The following is a 16,276-nucleotide window of genomic DNA, read 5'->3' on the forward strand; positions in this document are numbered from 1 at the left end:
CTCTCTCTCTCTCTCTCTCTCTCTCTCTCTCTCTCTCTCGCTCTCTCGCTCTCTCGCTCTCTCTGTCTCTCTGCTCTTCAAAGTACAGCTCATCTCAGATACTGTATAGAAAGATGGACAGATAGATATCGAGGGACCGTGAAAGATAGCAGGGATAAAAGGAGAGAGGAGACTGTGATAGATGTAAGGGAATGAAAGGCTATAGTAGAGGAGACAGTGGCGAGACCATTTAGGGGGGAGATTGAGCTGCAGAGAGAGCGATGAGGGAAGGGAATGAAGGGAAGAGGTGAAGAGGGGAACGGAAGGGAAAGTCAGTGGAAGAGTGACAAGGACAGACTAGACAGGAGGAAGACAGGCAGAGTTGAGTCGGACGAGGAGGAGAATGACGTGCGTGATAAGCCAGAATGACACAAATGTCACCAAGTCTCACATGCTCTCTCTTTCTCTCTCCCTCTCTCTGCCTTTCTCTCTCTCCTACAGGGCTGAAACCTAGTGGAATTACCTCTACCTTTCTGAATCCTTTCCTTGTCAGTCAGGAGTCACAGTTCCCACCATGGGGAATAAAGACAAACTGCTAGCATCCAGCACCCCAATACTGACCACCTCTCTACCCCTGCAGAGTGACCCCCCCACCAGGAGCACAACCACCAGTGCTGCAATTGTTCCAGTGAGAGGAGACGTGTACAATGCACTCTTCTGATTACAACCGTATCCATTGGGATTTAATGAAACCTAGAGGTTTGGGCTGTTGATGCCAGTGCAACAGCTTGTAGAGGACCTTGAACTTCGGGGGACGTGTCTCCCTGGAAGGAAATACTCAACTGTGACTCTCCTCCAGAAAACTACATGGGATTGTGGTACATGGGTGGATTTATCGGCTGTACATCCTGTCTAGATTATGGGACTTTACTCTGTTCACTTCAAAATTCTGCGTCTGTTCCGGACCGGTTCCTCAGCAGAACCAAGTAATTGACAGTCCCCCCTTGGGAATCCCGCCTTCTGATTTGTTTGGGGGCTTATTTTTTAAAGGAACAATTTCCCCTCCACTTTTCCCTTTTTCTGGTTTTCCTCCTTTCCCCCCACCTCTTCATCCAGTGAGGAGGAATATATTATGAAACAAGTCCATTCTTCCTGATCCTCCCTTGTTGACAGAGAGAAAAGAGGAACAAACTGCCCTGAATAGATAACGAGGAAGGAGAGAGAGAACAGAGAAGAGAAGGAGATAGGGAAACAGGTAGAGAGAGAGAGAGAGAGAAAGCGAGATAATTAACTGAGATTTGTCAGAATCCTTCTAGAGACTTCCTGCCTCAGCCTAATTTAGTCTGTCTGTCTCTTAGATCCGCTGGAAGCTGATTGGTTGGTTGGCTGGTTGGTTGGTTGCACGATGGGCAGAGAAAGAGGCAGAATTCTGACCGGGGGGTAGCTGAGCACTAGAGGAGGGTGAAAGGTCCCGCTGTACACCCCTGGACCGGAACTGGATGGCTCTTAAACAGACAGACAGACAGTAAACTGGGATGCATTATAAACAAGCATTACAAACAGACAGTCGTCATTGTCATTACAGACTGTGTGTGTGAGAGAAAGATAGGGGTAGAGAAGAGAGAAACAGTCAGTTCTGTGTTGGGTTTGGTGCTGCCTGTTTTCCTGACGGGGACTGAGAGCGAGCGACGCAGCAATTAGAGGATCTGACTGCATCCCCCTCAGCCTCAGCTTCCACTGGCAAGACTAGACAGAAACAAACAAACAGGTAGGGGGACTGCTGCTAGAAGGGAAGGACAGGTTAGATAGAGGTAGTGACAGCAAGAGTGAGAGAGAGAGGGAAGGAAAGAGAAAAGTAGACAGTGGAAAGGAGAGGGATAGAGCGCAGGTGTCTGAAATCCTCTCCCTCTGCTCGTCATTTTCTCTTCTGTTTCCCCCTCTTCTTCTGGGAGAGGGATTGGATTTAGACAGCGGTACTCGGAGCCGTCGAGGCCTTCTGCCAGCCCAGAGGGAAGGAGAGAGAGAAAGGGAAGCAGGGGGCCCTTTTGGATTGAAACAGACAAATTTTTCAACCCTCGTGTTTTATTTGACTAAGAGGCTCCTTCCACGTCTATAGCTCTACTGAAGAGAGGGAGAGAGATAAAGAAAGGGAAGAAGACAGCACAATACCCTTTCTTTTTCTCCTTCTGTCTTTTACTCTCTACTTTTGTTGAGGGTGTCTGAAGATTTTTTCTATCCTCATTTGTTGCTTTTTCTCCTCACCTCCAAAAGGAATATTGTCGCCTAGCTATCACAGTCCAAGTACCGGAATCTTCCATCTTGTCCTCTCTCTCTCAGCCCCCCACCCCTACACGGAGACAATCCGGAACGCTGTGACAGCCCCACAAGTCGCCCCCCCCCCCCCCACCAGTGGATTCCATCTCCATGCCTGTCGAGGGCTGTGCTGACTGGCTACTACACACATATATGGTACACCGCTTCTGATATTGTCTGACTCATTCTGTAAGTAGGACTCTTCTTTCTCTGTGTTGTGTGTGACTGTTTATATGTACTTGTGTGAATAGTCTGTCCGTGCTTAGTTAATGTCATGCTCCGTGCCTTTTCTGCAGCGTTGGTTTTACTCTGCCTTCAAAGCGATGCGACTCTGGTTGCCTTTGCTGCCTCAGCTGGAGTCACTTTCTCTGTGTGTGTGTGTGTGTGTGTGTGTGTGTGTGTGTGTGTGTGTGTGTGTGTGTGTGTGTGTGTGTGTGTGTGTGTGTGTGTGAGAGAGAGAGAGGTGTAGCAGAATGTAGCAGAATCAGAGTGGTGTGAGAGTAGGAACTGGTTTTATATGTGTGTGCGTCCTACTGTAAGTCTGCCTGGGGTTCATTTGGACTAATTAGTGATGTGTATTTTTGCTTCTCAGAGCAGTTTTGGGTTCTTTGTCAGTGCATCATTTATTAGAGAGAGAGAAAGATGACAACCAGAATGTGGAGAGAGGGAGAGAGAGGAGAGAGAGAGAGAGCATGTCAGATTCTGTTTTTCTCTGTCTGGCTAGCACTGAGGCTTATCCACTTGCTTTCCAGTGTCCAGTTTACTATCAATTTCCCTCATTGTGCTAGCCTACTGTTTCAATATTTCCAACAGACTGAGCCTCTCAAAGAGCTAAAATCTCTCCTGCATGCTTCCAAGTGTGCATAGTGTCAGTTTCCCTCTGTGTGCCATTGTTTCCAGTTTACAATATTGTCTTTAGATTATAGGATTGACAAACATGGCAGCCCCCTACTGTATGTCCATGTTCCCATAGCCCATCCATCTCCACAGTCTCCCAACACATCTTTATACAGTCCCCCATCCACCCTGCCCTGCCCTGCACTGGGAAACGCTCAATCAAGATAGTCCCTTCAAACAGACCAATGAACTGTGAATAACGCCATTACACGCACAACTCTCTCCCGCCACTGAGAGAGGAGAAGGGAGGGAGGGAGAGGTAGGGAGAGAGATGATGGAGTGAGGGAGGGATGGAGGGGAGAGAGACAGACAGGGAGAGAGGGGCGGGAATAAGGGGTGGTAGAGAGTGAGAAAGGATGAGGGAGAGAGGAAGAGAGAAAGGGGCAGAGGAATAGGCAGAAAAAGAGAGGGAGAGAGGGAGGATGGATAAATAGATGGAGGGATGCAGAAGGAACGAGGGGGAGGGATAGAGGAGCCTGTAGGGCCTGTGGAGCAGGAAAACACCTCTGCTCCGTGCGACCACTCTTTTTTTTATTTATTTTTTATTTCACCTTTATTTAACCAGGTAGGCTAGTTGAGAACAAGTTCTCATTTGCAACTGCGACCTGGCCAAGATAAAGCATAGCAGTGTGAACAGACAACAACACAGAGTTACACATGGAGTAAACAATAAACAAGTCAATAACATGGTAGAAAAAAAGAAAAAAAGAGAATCTATATACAATGTGTGCAAAAGGCATGAGGAGGTAGGCAATACAGTGATCCCTCGCCACTTCGCGGTTCACTTATCGCGGATTCGCTATTTCGCGGATTTTCATAATGCATTTTTTTTTTTTTTTTGGTGCATTGTGCTCTGCATTCTGATTCGCTAAAAACTCACTCCCGCTTCTTGTATCAAAACATGCTACGAATTGTGCTATCATTTTGTCGTCTCGTGCAGTTATGTGTACGTACATAAAACAGCTTGGCAAATTTACATTAAGTTGGCCAAATTATCTTGTAATTTCGAACATCTCCTAAACCCATAATGTCGACGAAACGGCCTACACGTGAGTCACTGTATTTGTATACATGTAATAGTTGCTAATTGTAAAAAAAAAAAAAAGTTTTCTATTTCGCGGATTTCACTTATCGCGGGTCATTTTCGGAACGTAACCCCCGCGATAAACGAGGGATTACTGTAAATCAGATAATTACAATTTAGCAGATTAACACTGGAGTGGTAAATCATCAGATGATCATGTGCAAGTAGAGATACTGGTGTGCAAAAAAAGCAGAAAAGGAAATAAAAGCAGTATGGGGAGGGTGAGGTAGGTAAATTGGGTGGGCTATATACCGGTTAGCTGCTCGGATAGCAGATGTTTAAAGTTGTTGAGGGAGATAAAAGTCTCCAACTTCAGAGATTTTTGCAATTCGTTCCAGTCGCAGGCAGCAGAGAACTGGAAGGAAAGGCGTCCAAATGAGGTTTTGGCTTTAGGGATGATCAGTGAGATACACCTGCTAGAGCGCGTGCTACGGGTGGGTGTAGCCATCGTGACCAGTGAACTGAGATAAGGCGGTACTTTACCTAGCATAGCCTTGTAGATGACCTGGAGCCAGTGGGTCTGACGGCGAACATGTAGCGAGGGCCAGCCGACTAGGGCATACAGGTCGCAGTGGTGGGTCGAATAAGGTGCTTTAGTAACAAAACGGATGGCACTGTGATAAACTGCATCCAGTTTGCTGAGTAGAGTATTGGAAGCCATTTTGTAGATGACATCGCCGAAGTCGAGGATCGGTAGGATAGTCAGTTTCACTAGGGTGAGTTTGGCGGCGTGAGTGAAGGAGGCTCTGTTGCGAAATAGAAAGCCGACACTAGATCTGATTTTGGATTGGAGATGCGTGATATGAGTCTGGAAGGGGAGTTTGCAGTCTAGCCAGACACCTAGGTACTTATAGATGTCCACATATTCTAGGTCAGAACCGTCCAGGGTGGTGATGCTAGTCGGGCGTGCGGGTGCAGGCAGCGAACGGTTGAAGAGCATGCATTTGGTTTTACTAGCGTTTAAGAGCAGTTGGAGGCCACGGAAGGAGTGTTGAATGGCATTGAAGCTCGTTTGGAGGTTGGTTATCACAGTGTCCAAAGAAGGGCCAGAAGTATACAGAATGGTGTCGTCTGCGTAGAGGTGGATCAGGGAATCGCCCGCAGCAAGAGCAACATCATTGATATATACAGAGAAAAGAGTCGGCCCGAGAATTGAACCCTGTGGTACCCCCATAGAGACTGCCAGAGGACCGGACAGCATGCCTTCCGATTTGACGCACTGAACTCTGTCTGCAAAGTAGTTGGTGAACCAGGCAAGGCAGTCATTAGAAAAACCGAGGCTACTGAGTCTGCCGATAAGAATATGGTGATTGACAGAGTCGAAAGCCTTTGCCAGGTCGATGAAGACGGCAGCACAGTACTGTCTTTTATCGATGCCGGTTATGATATCATTTAGTACCTTGAGCGTGGCTGAAGTGCACCCGTGACCGGCTCGGAAACCGGATTGCACAGCGGAGAAGGTACGGTGGGATTCGAGATGGTCAGGGATCTGTTTGTTGACTTGGCTTTCGAAGACCTTAGATAGGCAGGGCAGGATGGATATAGGTCTGTAACAGTTTGGGTCCAGGGTGTCTCCCCCTTTGAAGAGGGGGATGACCGCGGCAGCTTTCCAATCCTTGGGGATCTCAGATGATACGAAGGAGAGGTTGAACAGGCTGGTAATAGGGGGTGCGACAATGGCGGCGGACAGTTTCAGAAATAGGGGGTCCAGATTGTCAAGCCCAGTTGATTTGTATGGGTCCAGGTTTTCCAGCTCTTTCAGAACATCTGCTATCTGGATTTGGGTAAAGGAGAAGCTGGGGAGGCTTGGGCGAGTAGCAGCGGGGGGGGGGGGGGGGGGGGGGGCTGTTGGCCAAGGTTGGAGTCGCCAGGAGGAAGGCATGGCCAGCCATTGAGAAATGCTTGTTGAAGTCTTCGATCATCACGGATTTATCGGTGGTGACCGTGTTACCTAGCCTCAGTGGAGTGGGCAGCTGGGAGGAGGTGCTCTTGTTCTCCATGGACTTTACAGTATCCCAGAACTTTTTGGAGTTTGAGCTACAGGATGCAAATTTCTGCTTGAAAAAGCTGGCCTTTGCTTTCCTGACTGACTGCGTGTATTGGTTCCTGACTTCCCTGAACAGTTGCATATCGCGTGGGCTCTTCGATGCTATTGCAGTTCGCCACAGGATGTTTTTGTGCTGGTCGAGGGCAGTCAGGTCTGGAGTGAACCAAGGGCTATATCTGTTCTTAGTTCTGCATTTTTTGAACGGAGCATGCTTGTCTAATATGGTGAGGAAGTAACTTTTAAAGAATGACCAGGCATCCTCAACTGACGGGATGAGGTCAATATCCATCCAGGGTACCCGGGCCAGGTCGATTAGAAAGGCCTGCTCGCAGAAGTGTTTTAGGGAGCGTTTGATAGTGATGAGGGGTGGTCGTTTGACCGCGGACCCGCAGCGGATACAGGCAACGAGGCAGTGATCGCTGAGATCTTGATTGAAGACAGCAGCGGTGTATTTGGAGGGCAGGTTGGTCAGGATAATGTCTATTAGGGTGCCCATGCTGACGGATTTAGGGTTGTACCTGGTAGGTTCCTTGATGATTTGTGTGAGATTGAGGGCATCTAGCTTAGATTGTAGGACTGCCGGGGTGTTAAGCATATCCCAGTTTAGGTCACCTAACAGAACAAACTCTGAAGCTAGATGGGGGGCGATCAATTCACAGATGGTGTCCAGGGCACAGCTGGGAGCTGAGGGGGGTCGGTAGCAGGCGGCAACAGTGAGAGACTTATTTCTGGAGAGATTAATTTTTAAAATTAGAAGTTCGAACTGTTTGGGCATAGACCTGGAAAGTATGACAGAACTTTGCAGGCTATCTCTGCAGTAGATTGCAGTAGATTGCCCTTTGGCAGTTCTATCTTGACGGAAAGTGTTATAGTTGGGTATGGAAATCTCAGAATTTTTGGTGGCCTTCCTAAGCCAGGATTCAGACACGGCAAGGACATCAGGGTTGGCAGAGTGTGCTAAAGCGGTGAGTAAGACAAACTTAGGGAGGAGGCTTCTGATGTTGACATGCATGAGGCCAAGGCTTTTTCGATCACAGAAGTCAACAAATGAGGGTGCCTGGGGACATGCAGGGCCTGGGTTAACCTCCACGTCACCCGAGGAACAGAGGAGTAGTAGGATGAGGGTGCGGCTAAAGGCTATCAAAACTGGTCGCCTAGAGCGTTGGAGACAAGGAATAAAAGGAGCAGATTTATGGCCGTGGTAGAATAGATTCTGGGCATAATGTGCAGACAGGGGTATGGTGGGGCACGGGTACAGCGGAGGCAAGCCCAGGCACTGGGTGATGATAAGAGAGGTTGTATCTCTGGACATGCTGGTCTCAATGGGTGAGGTCACCGCATGTGTGGGAGGTGGGACGAAGGGGGTATCAGAGGTACGGAGAGTGGAACTACGGGGTCCATTGCAAACCAAAACAATGATAATTATGATAACTAGCCTGAACAACAGTATACAAGGCATATTGATATTTGGCAGAGACATACAGTAAGGCATAAAGTGATTGCAGGTCTTGATTGGGAGAGCTAGCTAAAACAACAGGTAAGATAACAGCAGCAATAACAGGGTGCTAGTCTAACACAGCAACAACAGGTAAAAATGGCGACGACTAGGCAGAGAGGGTCGGATTAACTACACACAGATCCTGAGTTAAAGCACAGAGCCGACAGATAAAACACAAATAAACAGAATGGAGTACCGTGAATTAATGGACAGTCAAGCATGCATCAGCTATGTAGCCAAGTGATCATAGTGTCCAGGGGGCAGCCGTAGATGGAGCAGGGAGGCCTCCACTAAGCTAGCACGCGGCGTTTAAAGTTAGTAGCCCGGGGGGTGGTCTGCTCAGACGGAGGGGGTCTGCTCAGACGTGGTCGTGTCGACAGAGAATCCAACCCGGATGGCGAAAGAGAGGTTGTGAATTGTAGAATTGTGTTTGCTAACTGGTGCTAGCTTCGTGGCAGTGGCGCTAGCTGCGCTAGCTGCGCTAGCTGCAAGCTAGCTGTGAGGATCAGAAGTAGTGGCTCAGGGATTACGGCAGGAATCCGGCGTTGTTGTTGAGAGACAGTCCGATGCTGGTAAATTGGTGAGTAATATCCAGGCTAATAACAGGGCTGGTGTCTGTGCAGAAGGTAAAAGCTACTAGCAGCGGCAAAAAAATGGCTAAATTAGCTTGTAGCTGATTTAGACCAGTTGTGATGGATTGGCAGGGCTCTGTGTCGGCAAAAAAGGTCCAGTCCAATTGTCAAAAGAGGTATTGTAGCCCAAGAATTCGCTGGTAGACCTCTTCGGCTAGCCGGCAGATGGGCCTAGCTCGAGGCTAGCTCAAGGCTAACTGGTGCTTGCTTCGGGACAGAGGTGTTAGCCAGTAGTAGCCACTCGGTTGCAGCTAGCTAGCTGTGATGATACGGTGTAATTGTCCAGAGCTTGCGTCAGGAATCCGGTGATGTGGTAGAGAAAAAGCAGTCCTATATGCTCTGGGTTGATATCGCGCTTGCAGACTGGCAGGTATTGGCCCGGTATTGAAGCTGGCTGTGTCCGAGTTAAGGGTGAAGACCGCAGCAGTGGCTAACTGACTACTAGCTAGTAGCTAGTTATCTGGCTAGCTTCTGATTGGGGTTACGGTTCTAAAGTATAAAAAATAGCAGGTCCGTACCACATTGGGTGAGGCGGAATGTAGGAATGTATATTCAGTTCCTAGATGGAAAGTGAAATTAAAATATATACGAAATGTATACGAAAAATACGAAGACTATTTACACGGGACAAGACAAGACAAATACACGTCCGACTGCTACGCCATCTTGGATTCTGATGGGCTTAGTAAGCCCCTGCATTGTTCACACTGTTGGTCAGCCCAGGAGAATTAAGATGACTAAATAATACCATTACTGCAGAAGCACAGAGATAACATAACACTGCTTTCCTCTCTGCTCCAGAATAGGCTGGAGAGGACAGGAGGAGTGAGCTCCTACAGTGTATTCGGAAAGAATTCAGACCCTTTGAATGTTTCCACATTTTGTTACGTTACAGCCTTATTCTAAAATTGATTCAATTGTTCCCCCCCTCATTAATCTACACACAATACCCCATAATGACAAAGCAAAAACTGGTTTTTAGAAATGTTAGCATATAAAAAATTAAAAATTAACATTTACATTTCCACATTTTGTTACGTTACAGCCTTATTCTAAAATTGATTCAATTGTTCCCCCCCTCATTAATCTACACACAATACCCAATAATGACAAAGCAAAAACAGGTTTTTAGAAATGTTAGCATATAAAAAATAAACATTTACATAAGTATTCAGACCCTTTGCTCAGTACTTTGTTGAAGCGTCTTTGGCAGTGATTACAGCCTTGAGTATTCTTGGGTATGACACACCAGTTTGGCACACCTGTATTTGGGGTGTTTCTCCCATTCTTCTCTGCAGATCCTCTCAAACTCTGTCAGATTCGATGGGGATCGTCACCGTAAAATTATTTTCAGGTCTCTCCAGAGATGTTCAATCAGGTTCAAGTCCGGGCTCTGGCTGGGCCACGCAAGGACATTCAGAGACTTGTCCCGAAGCCACTCTTGTGTTGACTTGGCTATGTGGTTAGAGTCATTGTCCTGTTGGAAGGTGAACCTTCGACCCAGTCTGAGGTCCTGAGCGCTCTGGAGCAGGTTTTCATGAAGGATCTTGCTGTACTTTGCTTCGTTCATCTTTTCCTCGATCCTGACTAGTCTCCCAGTCCCTGCCACTGAAAAACATCCCCACAGCCTGATGCTGCCACCACCATGCTTCACAGTAGGGATGGTGCCAGGTTTCCTCCAGACATGATGCTTGGAATTCAGACCAAAGAGTTCAATCTTGGTTCCATCAGACCAGAGAATCTTGTTTCTCATGGTCTGAGAGTCCTTTAGGTGCCTTTTGGGAAACTCCAAGCGAGCTGTCATGTGCCTTTCACTGAGGAGTGGCTTCCGTCTGGCCACTCTACCATAAAGGCCTGATTGGTGGAGTGCTGCAGAGATGGTTGTCCTTCTGGAAGCTTCTCCCATCTCCACAGAGGAATTCTGGAGCTCTGTCAGAGTCACCTCCCTGACCAAGGCCCGTCTCCCCCGATTGCTCAGTTTGGCTGGGTGGCCAGCACTAGGAAGAGTATTAGTGGTTCCAAACTTCTTCCATTTAAGAATGATGGAGGCCACTGTCTTCTTGGGGACCTTCAATGCTGCACACATTTTTTGGTACCCTTCCCCAGATCTGTGCCTCGACACAATCCTGTCTCAGAGCTCTATGAACAATTCCTTCAACCTCATGACTTGGTGTTTGCTCTGATATGCACTGTCAACTGTGGGACCTTATGTAGACAGGTGTGTGCCTTTCCAAATCATGTCCAATCAATTGAATTTACCACAGGCGAACTCCAATCCCGTTGTAGAAATATCTCATGGATGATCAATGGAAACAGGATGCACCTGAGCTGAATTTCGAGTCTCATAGCAAAGGGTCTGAAACCTTATGTAAATAAGGTATATACAGTGCCTTGCAAAATATTCATCCCCCTTGGTGTTTTTCCTATTTTGTTGCATTACAACCTCTAATTTAAATGGATTTTTATTTGGATTTCATGTAACGGACATACACAAAATATTCCAAATTGGTGAAGTGAAATGAAAAAAATAACTTGTTTAAAAAAAAATGAAAAGTGGTGCGTGCATATGTATTCACCCCCTTTGCTATGAAGCCCCTAAATAAGATCTGGTGCAACCAATTACCTTCAGAAGTCACATAATTAGTTAAATATTGTCCACCTGTGTGCAATGTAAGTGTCACATGATCTCAGTATACATACTGTTCTGAAAGGCCCCAGAGTCTGCAACACCACTAAGCAAGGGGCACCACCAAGCAAGCGGCACCATGAAGACCAAGGAGCTCTCCAAACAGGTCAGGGACAAAGTTGTGGAGAAGTACAGATCAGGGTTGAGTTATAAAAACATATCAGAAACTTTGAACATCCCACGGAGCACCATTAAATCCATTATTAAAAAATGTAAGGAATATGGTACCACAACAAACCTGCCAAGAGAAGGCTGCGCACCAAAACTCACGGACCAGGCAAGAAGGGCATTAATCAGAGAGGCAACAAGGAGACCAAAGATAACCCTGAAGGAGCTGCAAAGCTCCACAGCGGAGATTGGAGTATCTGACCATAGGACCACTTTAAGCCGTACACTTCACAGACCTGGGCTTTACAGAAGAGTGGCAATAAAAAAGCCATTGCTTAAAGAAAAAAATAAGCAAACACCTTTGGTGTTCACCAAAAGGCATATGGGAGACTCCCCAAACATATGGAAGAAGGTGCTCTGGTCAGATGAGACAAAAATTTAGCTTTTTGGCCATCAAGGAAAATGCTATGTCTGGCGCAAAACCCAAACACCTCTCATCACCCCAAGAACACCATCCCCACAGTGAAGCATGGTGGTGGCAGCATGATGCTGTGGGGATGTTTTTCATCGGCAGGGACTGGGAAACTGATCAGAATTGAAGGGATGATGGATGGCGCTAAATACAGGGAAATTATTGAGGGAAAACTGTTTCAGTCTTCCAGAGATTTGAGACTGGGATGGAGGTTCACCTTCCAGCAGGACAATGACCCTAAGCATACTGCTAAAGCAACACTCGAGTGGTTTAAGGGGAAACATTTAAATGTCTTAGAATTGCCTAGTCAAAGCCCAGACCTCAATCCAATTGAAAATCTGTGGAATGACTTAAAGATTGCTGTACACCAGCGGAACCCATCCGACTTGAAGGAGCTGGAGCAGTTTTACCTTGAAGAATGGACAAATATCCCAGTGGCTAGATGTGCCAAGCTTTTAGAGACATACCCCAAGAGACTTGCAGCTGTAATTCCTGCAAATGGGTTGGGGGGGGGGGGGGGTGAATAGTTATGCACACTCAAGTTTTCTGTTTTTTTGTCTTATTTCTTGTTTGTTACACAATAAAAAATAATTAGCATCTTCAAGGTGGTAGGCATGTTGTGTAAATCAAATGAAACAAACGCCCCAAAAATCTATTTTATTTCCAGGTTCTAAGGCAACAAAACAGGAAAAATGCCAACGGGGGTGAATACTTTCGCAAGCCACTGTATATATAGGTTTTAATAAATTTGAAAAAATGTCTAAAAACCTGTTTTCACATTGTCAATAAGGGATAATGTGTGTAGATTGATTTGGATTTTTTTTATTTAATCCATTTTAGAATAAGGCTGTAACGTAACAAAATGTGGAAAAAGTCAATGGGTCTGAATACTTTCTGAATGCACTGTGTAATGCCTACACAATGCTGTCATAACAACTGACATGTAACCATGTACCCTTGTACCTCTCACTTCTAACAGTGTTAAGTACTGTAACGACGTTGTCACGTGGTTTGGCAGGTATACAGTGACATGTAGTTAAGAGCAAGGCTTCATTCTTTTGGATCCATTATGGGATCAATGCTTTTATTTTAGATTGGATGGATGCTGTAGCATTAACTGATCCTTCTAACATAGTTGACAGGCATGTCTGGTGGTGAACGTAGTTGTAGTATTACAGTTTATAACCAGGGCCCCAGGTCTGGTGTGGTGGTGATAGTAGTAGTAGTATTACAGTTTATAACCAGGGCCCCAGGTCTGGTGTGGTGGTGATAGTAGTAGTATTAGAGTTTATAACCAGGGCCCCAGGTCTGCTGTGGTGGTGAACGTAGTAGTAGTATTAGAGTTTATAACCAGGGCCCCAGGTTTGGTGTGGTGGTGATAGTAGTAGTAGTATTAGAGTTTATAACCAGGGCCCCAGGTTTGGTGTGGTGGTGATAGTAGTAGTATTAGAGTTTATAACCAGGGCCCCAGGTTTGGTGTGGTGGTGATAGTAGTAGTATTAGAGTTTATAACCAGGGCCCCAGGTTTGGTGTGGTGGTGATAGTAGTAGTATTAGAGTTTATAACCAGGGCCCCAGGTTTGGTGTGGTGGTGATAGTTGTAGTAGTATTAGAGTTTATAACCAGGGCCCCAGGTTTGGTGTGGTGGTGATAGTAGTAGTATTAGAGTTTATAACCAGGGCCCCAGGTTTGGTGTGGTGGTGATAGTAGTAGTATTAGAGTTTATAACCAGGGCCCCAGGTTTGGTGTGGTGGTGATAGTTGTAGTAGTATTAGAGTTTATAACCAGGGCCCCAGGTTTGGTGTGGTGGTGGTGATAGTAGTAGTATTAGAGTTTATAACCAGGGCCCCAGGTCTGGTGTGGTGGTGATAGTAGTAGTATTAGAGTTTATAACCAGGGCCCCAGGTTTGGTGTGGTGGTGATAGTAGTAGTAGTATTAGAGTTTATAACCAGGGCCCCAGGTCTGGTGTGGTGGTGAACGTAGTAGTAGTATTAGAGTTTATAACCAGGGCCCCAGGTTTGGTGTGGTGGTGATAGTAGTAGTAGTATTAGAGTTTATAACCAGGGCCCCAGGTTTGGTGTGGTGGTGATAGTAGTAGTAGTATTAGAGTTTATAACCAGGGCCCCAGGTTTGGTGTGGTGGTGATAGTAGTAGTAGTATTAGAGTTTATAACCAGGGCCCCAGGTTTGGTGTGGTGGTGATAGTAGTAGTAGTATTAGAGTTTATAACCAGGGCCCCAGGTTTGGTGTGGTGGTGATAGTAGTAGTAGTATTAGAGTTTATAACCAGGGCCCCAGGTTTGGTGTGGTGGTGATAGTAGTAGTATTAGAGTTTATAACCAGGGCCCCAGGTTTGGTGTGGTGGTGATAGTAGTAGTAGTATTAGAGTTTATAACCAGGGCCCCAGGTTTGGTGTGGTGGTGAACGTAGTAGTAGTATTAGAGTTTATAACCAGGGCCCCAGGTCTGGTGTGGTGGTGATAGTAGTAGTAGTATTAGAGTTTATAACCAGGGCCCCAGGTTTGGTGTGGTGGTGATAGTAGTAGTAGTATTAGAGTTTATAACCAGGGCCCCAGGTCTGGTGTGGTGGTGAACGTAGTAGTAGTATTAGAGTTTATAACCGTGGCCCCAGGTTTGGTGTGGTGGTGATAGTAGTTGTAGTATTAGAGTTTATAACCAGGGCCCCAAGTTTGGTGTGGTGGTGGTGATAGTAGTAGTAGTATTAGAGTTTATAACCGTGGCCCCAGGTCTGGTGTGGTGGTGATAGTAGTTGTAGTATTAGAGTTTATAACCAGGGCCCCAGGTTTGGTGTGGTGGTGGTGATAGTAGTAGTAGTATTAGAGTTTATAACCGTGGCCCCAGGTTTGGTGTGGTGGTGATAGTAGTTGTAGTATTAGAGTTTATAACCAGGGCCCCAGTTCTGGTGTGGTGGTGATAGTAGTAGTAGTATTAGAGTTTATAACCAGGGCCCCAGGTCTGGTGTGGTGGTGATAGTAGTAGTAGTATTAGAGTTTATAACCAGGGCCCCAGGTTTGGTGTGGTGGTGATAGTAGTTGTAGTATTAGAGTTTATAACCGTGGCCCCAGGTTTGGTGTGGTGGTGAACGTAGTAGTAGTATTAGAGTTTATAACCAGGGCCCCAGTTCTGGTGTGGTGGTGATAGTAGTAGTATTAGAGTTTATAACCAGGGCCCCAGGTTTGGTGTGGTGGTGATAGTAGTAGTAGTATTAGAGTTTATAACCAGGGCCCCAGGTTTGGTGTGGTGGTGAACGTAGTAGTAGTATTAGAGTTTATAACCAGGGCCCCATGTTTGGTGTGGTGGTGATAGTAGTAGTATTAGAGTTTATAACCAGGGCCCCAGGTTTGGTGTGGTGGTGATAGTAGTAGTATTAGAGTTTATAACCAGGGCCCCAGGTTTGGTGTGGTGGTGATAGTAGTAGTATTAGAGTTTATAACCAGGGCCCCAGGTTTGGTGTGGTGGTGATAGTAGTAGTAGTATTAGAGTTTATAACCAGGGCCCCAGGTTTGGTGTGGTGTAGTAGTAGTAGTAGTATTACAGTTTATAACCAGGGCCCCAGGTTTGGTGTGGTGGTGATAGTAGTTGTAGTATTAGAGTTTATAAACGTGGCCCCAGGTTTGGTGTGGTGGTGAACGTAGTAGTAGTATTAGAGTTTATTACCAGGGCCCCAGGTTTGGTGTGGTGGTGATAGTAGTTGTAGTATTAGAGTTTATAACCAGGGCCCCAGGTCTGGTGTGGTGGTGATAGTAGTAGTAGTATTAGAGTTTATAACCAGGGCCCCAGGTCTGGTGTGGTGGTGATAGTAGTAGTAGTATTAGAGTTTATAACCAGGGCCCCAGGTTTGGTGTGGTGGTGATAGTAGTAGTATTAGAGTTTATAACCAGGGCCCCAGGTTTGGTGTGGTGGTGATAGTAGTAGTAGTATTAGAGTTTATAACCAGGGCCCCAGGTTTGGTGTGGTGGTGAACGTAGTAGTAGTATTAGAGTTTATAACCAGGGCCCCAGGTCTGGTGTGGTGGTGATAGTAGTAGTAGTATTAGAGTTTATAACCAGGGCCCCAGGTTTGGTGTGGTGGTGATAGTAGTAGTAGTATTAGAGTTTATAACCAGGGCCCCAGGTCTGGTGTGGTGGTGAACGTAGTAGTAGTATTAGAGTTTATAACCGTGGCCCCAGGTTTGGTCTGGTCAAGTGGTTAGAATAAAACACATTCTTTTCACTTTCAGATGTAGGATGAATATGATATAGCCTTACCTAAGCCTTTCTCTTGGAGAAATCTCCACTCTCCACTCCTCTTATCTCAATGTTCTACACTGAATCTCCACTCTCTACTCCTCTTATCTCAATGTTCTACACTGAATCTCCACTCTCTACTCCTCTTATCTCAATGTTCTACACTGAATCTCCACTCTCTACTCCTCTTATCTCAATGTTCTACACTGAATCTCCACTCTCCACTCCTCTTATCTCAATGTTCTACACTGAATCTCCACTCTCTACTCCTCTTATTTCAATGTTCTACACTGAATCTCCACTCTCTACTCCTCTT

The 16,276-nt window shown here is 46.2% G+C and overlaps 1 protein-coding gene across 3 annotated transcripts in view; it reads left to right on the forward strand.

Annotated features, from left to right (window-relative positions):
- The first annotated feature begins 465 nt into the window (after positions 1 to 465).
- The window catches only part of LOC139564477 (glutamate receptor ionotropic, kainate 5-like), a 257,557-nt gene continuing 241,746 nt past the window's right edge, over positions 466 to 16,276 (forward strand). For 2 of the 3 annotated variants that reach the window (XM_071384031.1, XM_071384032.1), the window contains exon 1: positions 467 to 2,481. The gene's annotated coding sequence lies outside the window, so the exon portion shown is untranslated. Of the gene's footprint in view, positions 2,482 to 16,276 lie in introns of all 3 variants that reach the window. The other variant, XM_071384030.1, reaches the window with a different exon arrangement.

The sequence above is a fragment of the Salvelinus alpinus genome, chromosome 35 (assembly GCF_045679555.1).
Source record: "Salvelinus alpinus chromosome 35, SLU_Salpinus.1, whole genome shotgun sequence".
Taxonomy (NCBI): domain Eukaryota; kingdom Metazoa; phylum Chordata; class Actinopteri; order Salmoniformes; family Salmonidae; genus Salvelinus; species Salvelinus alpinus.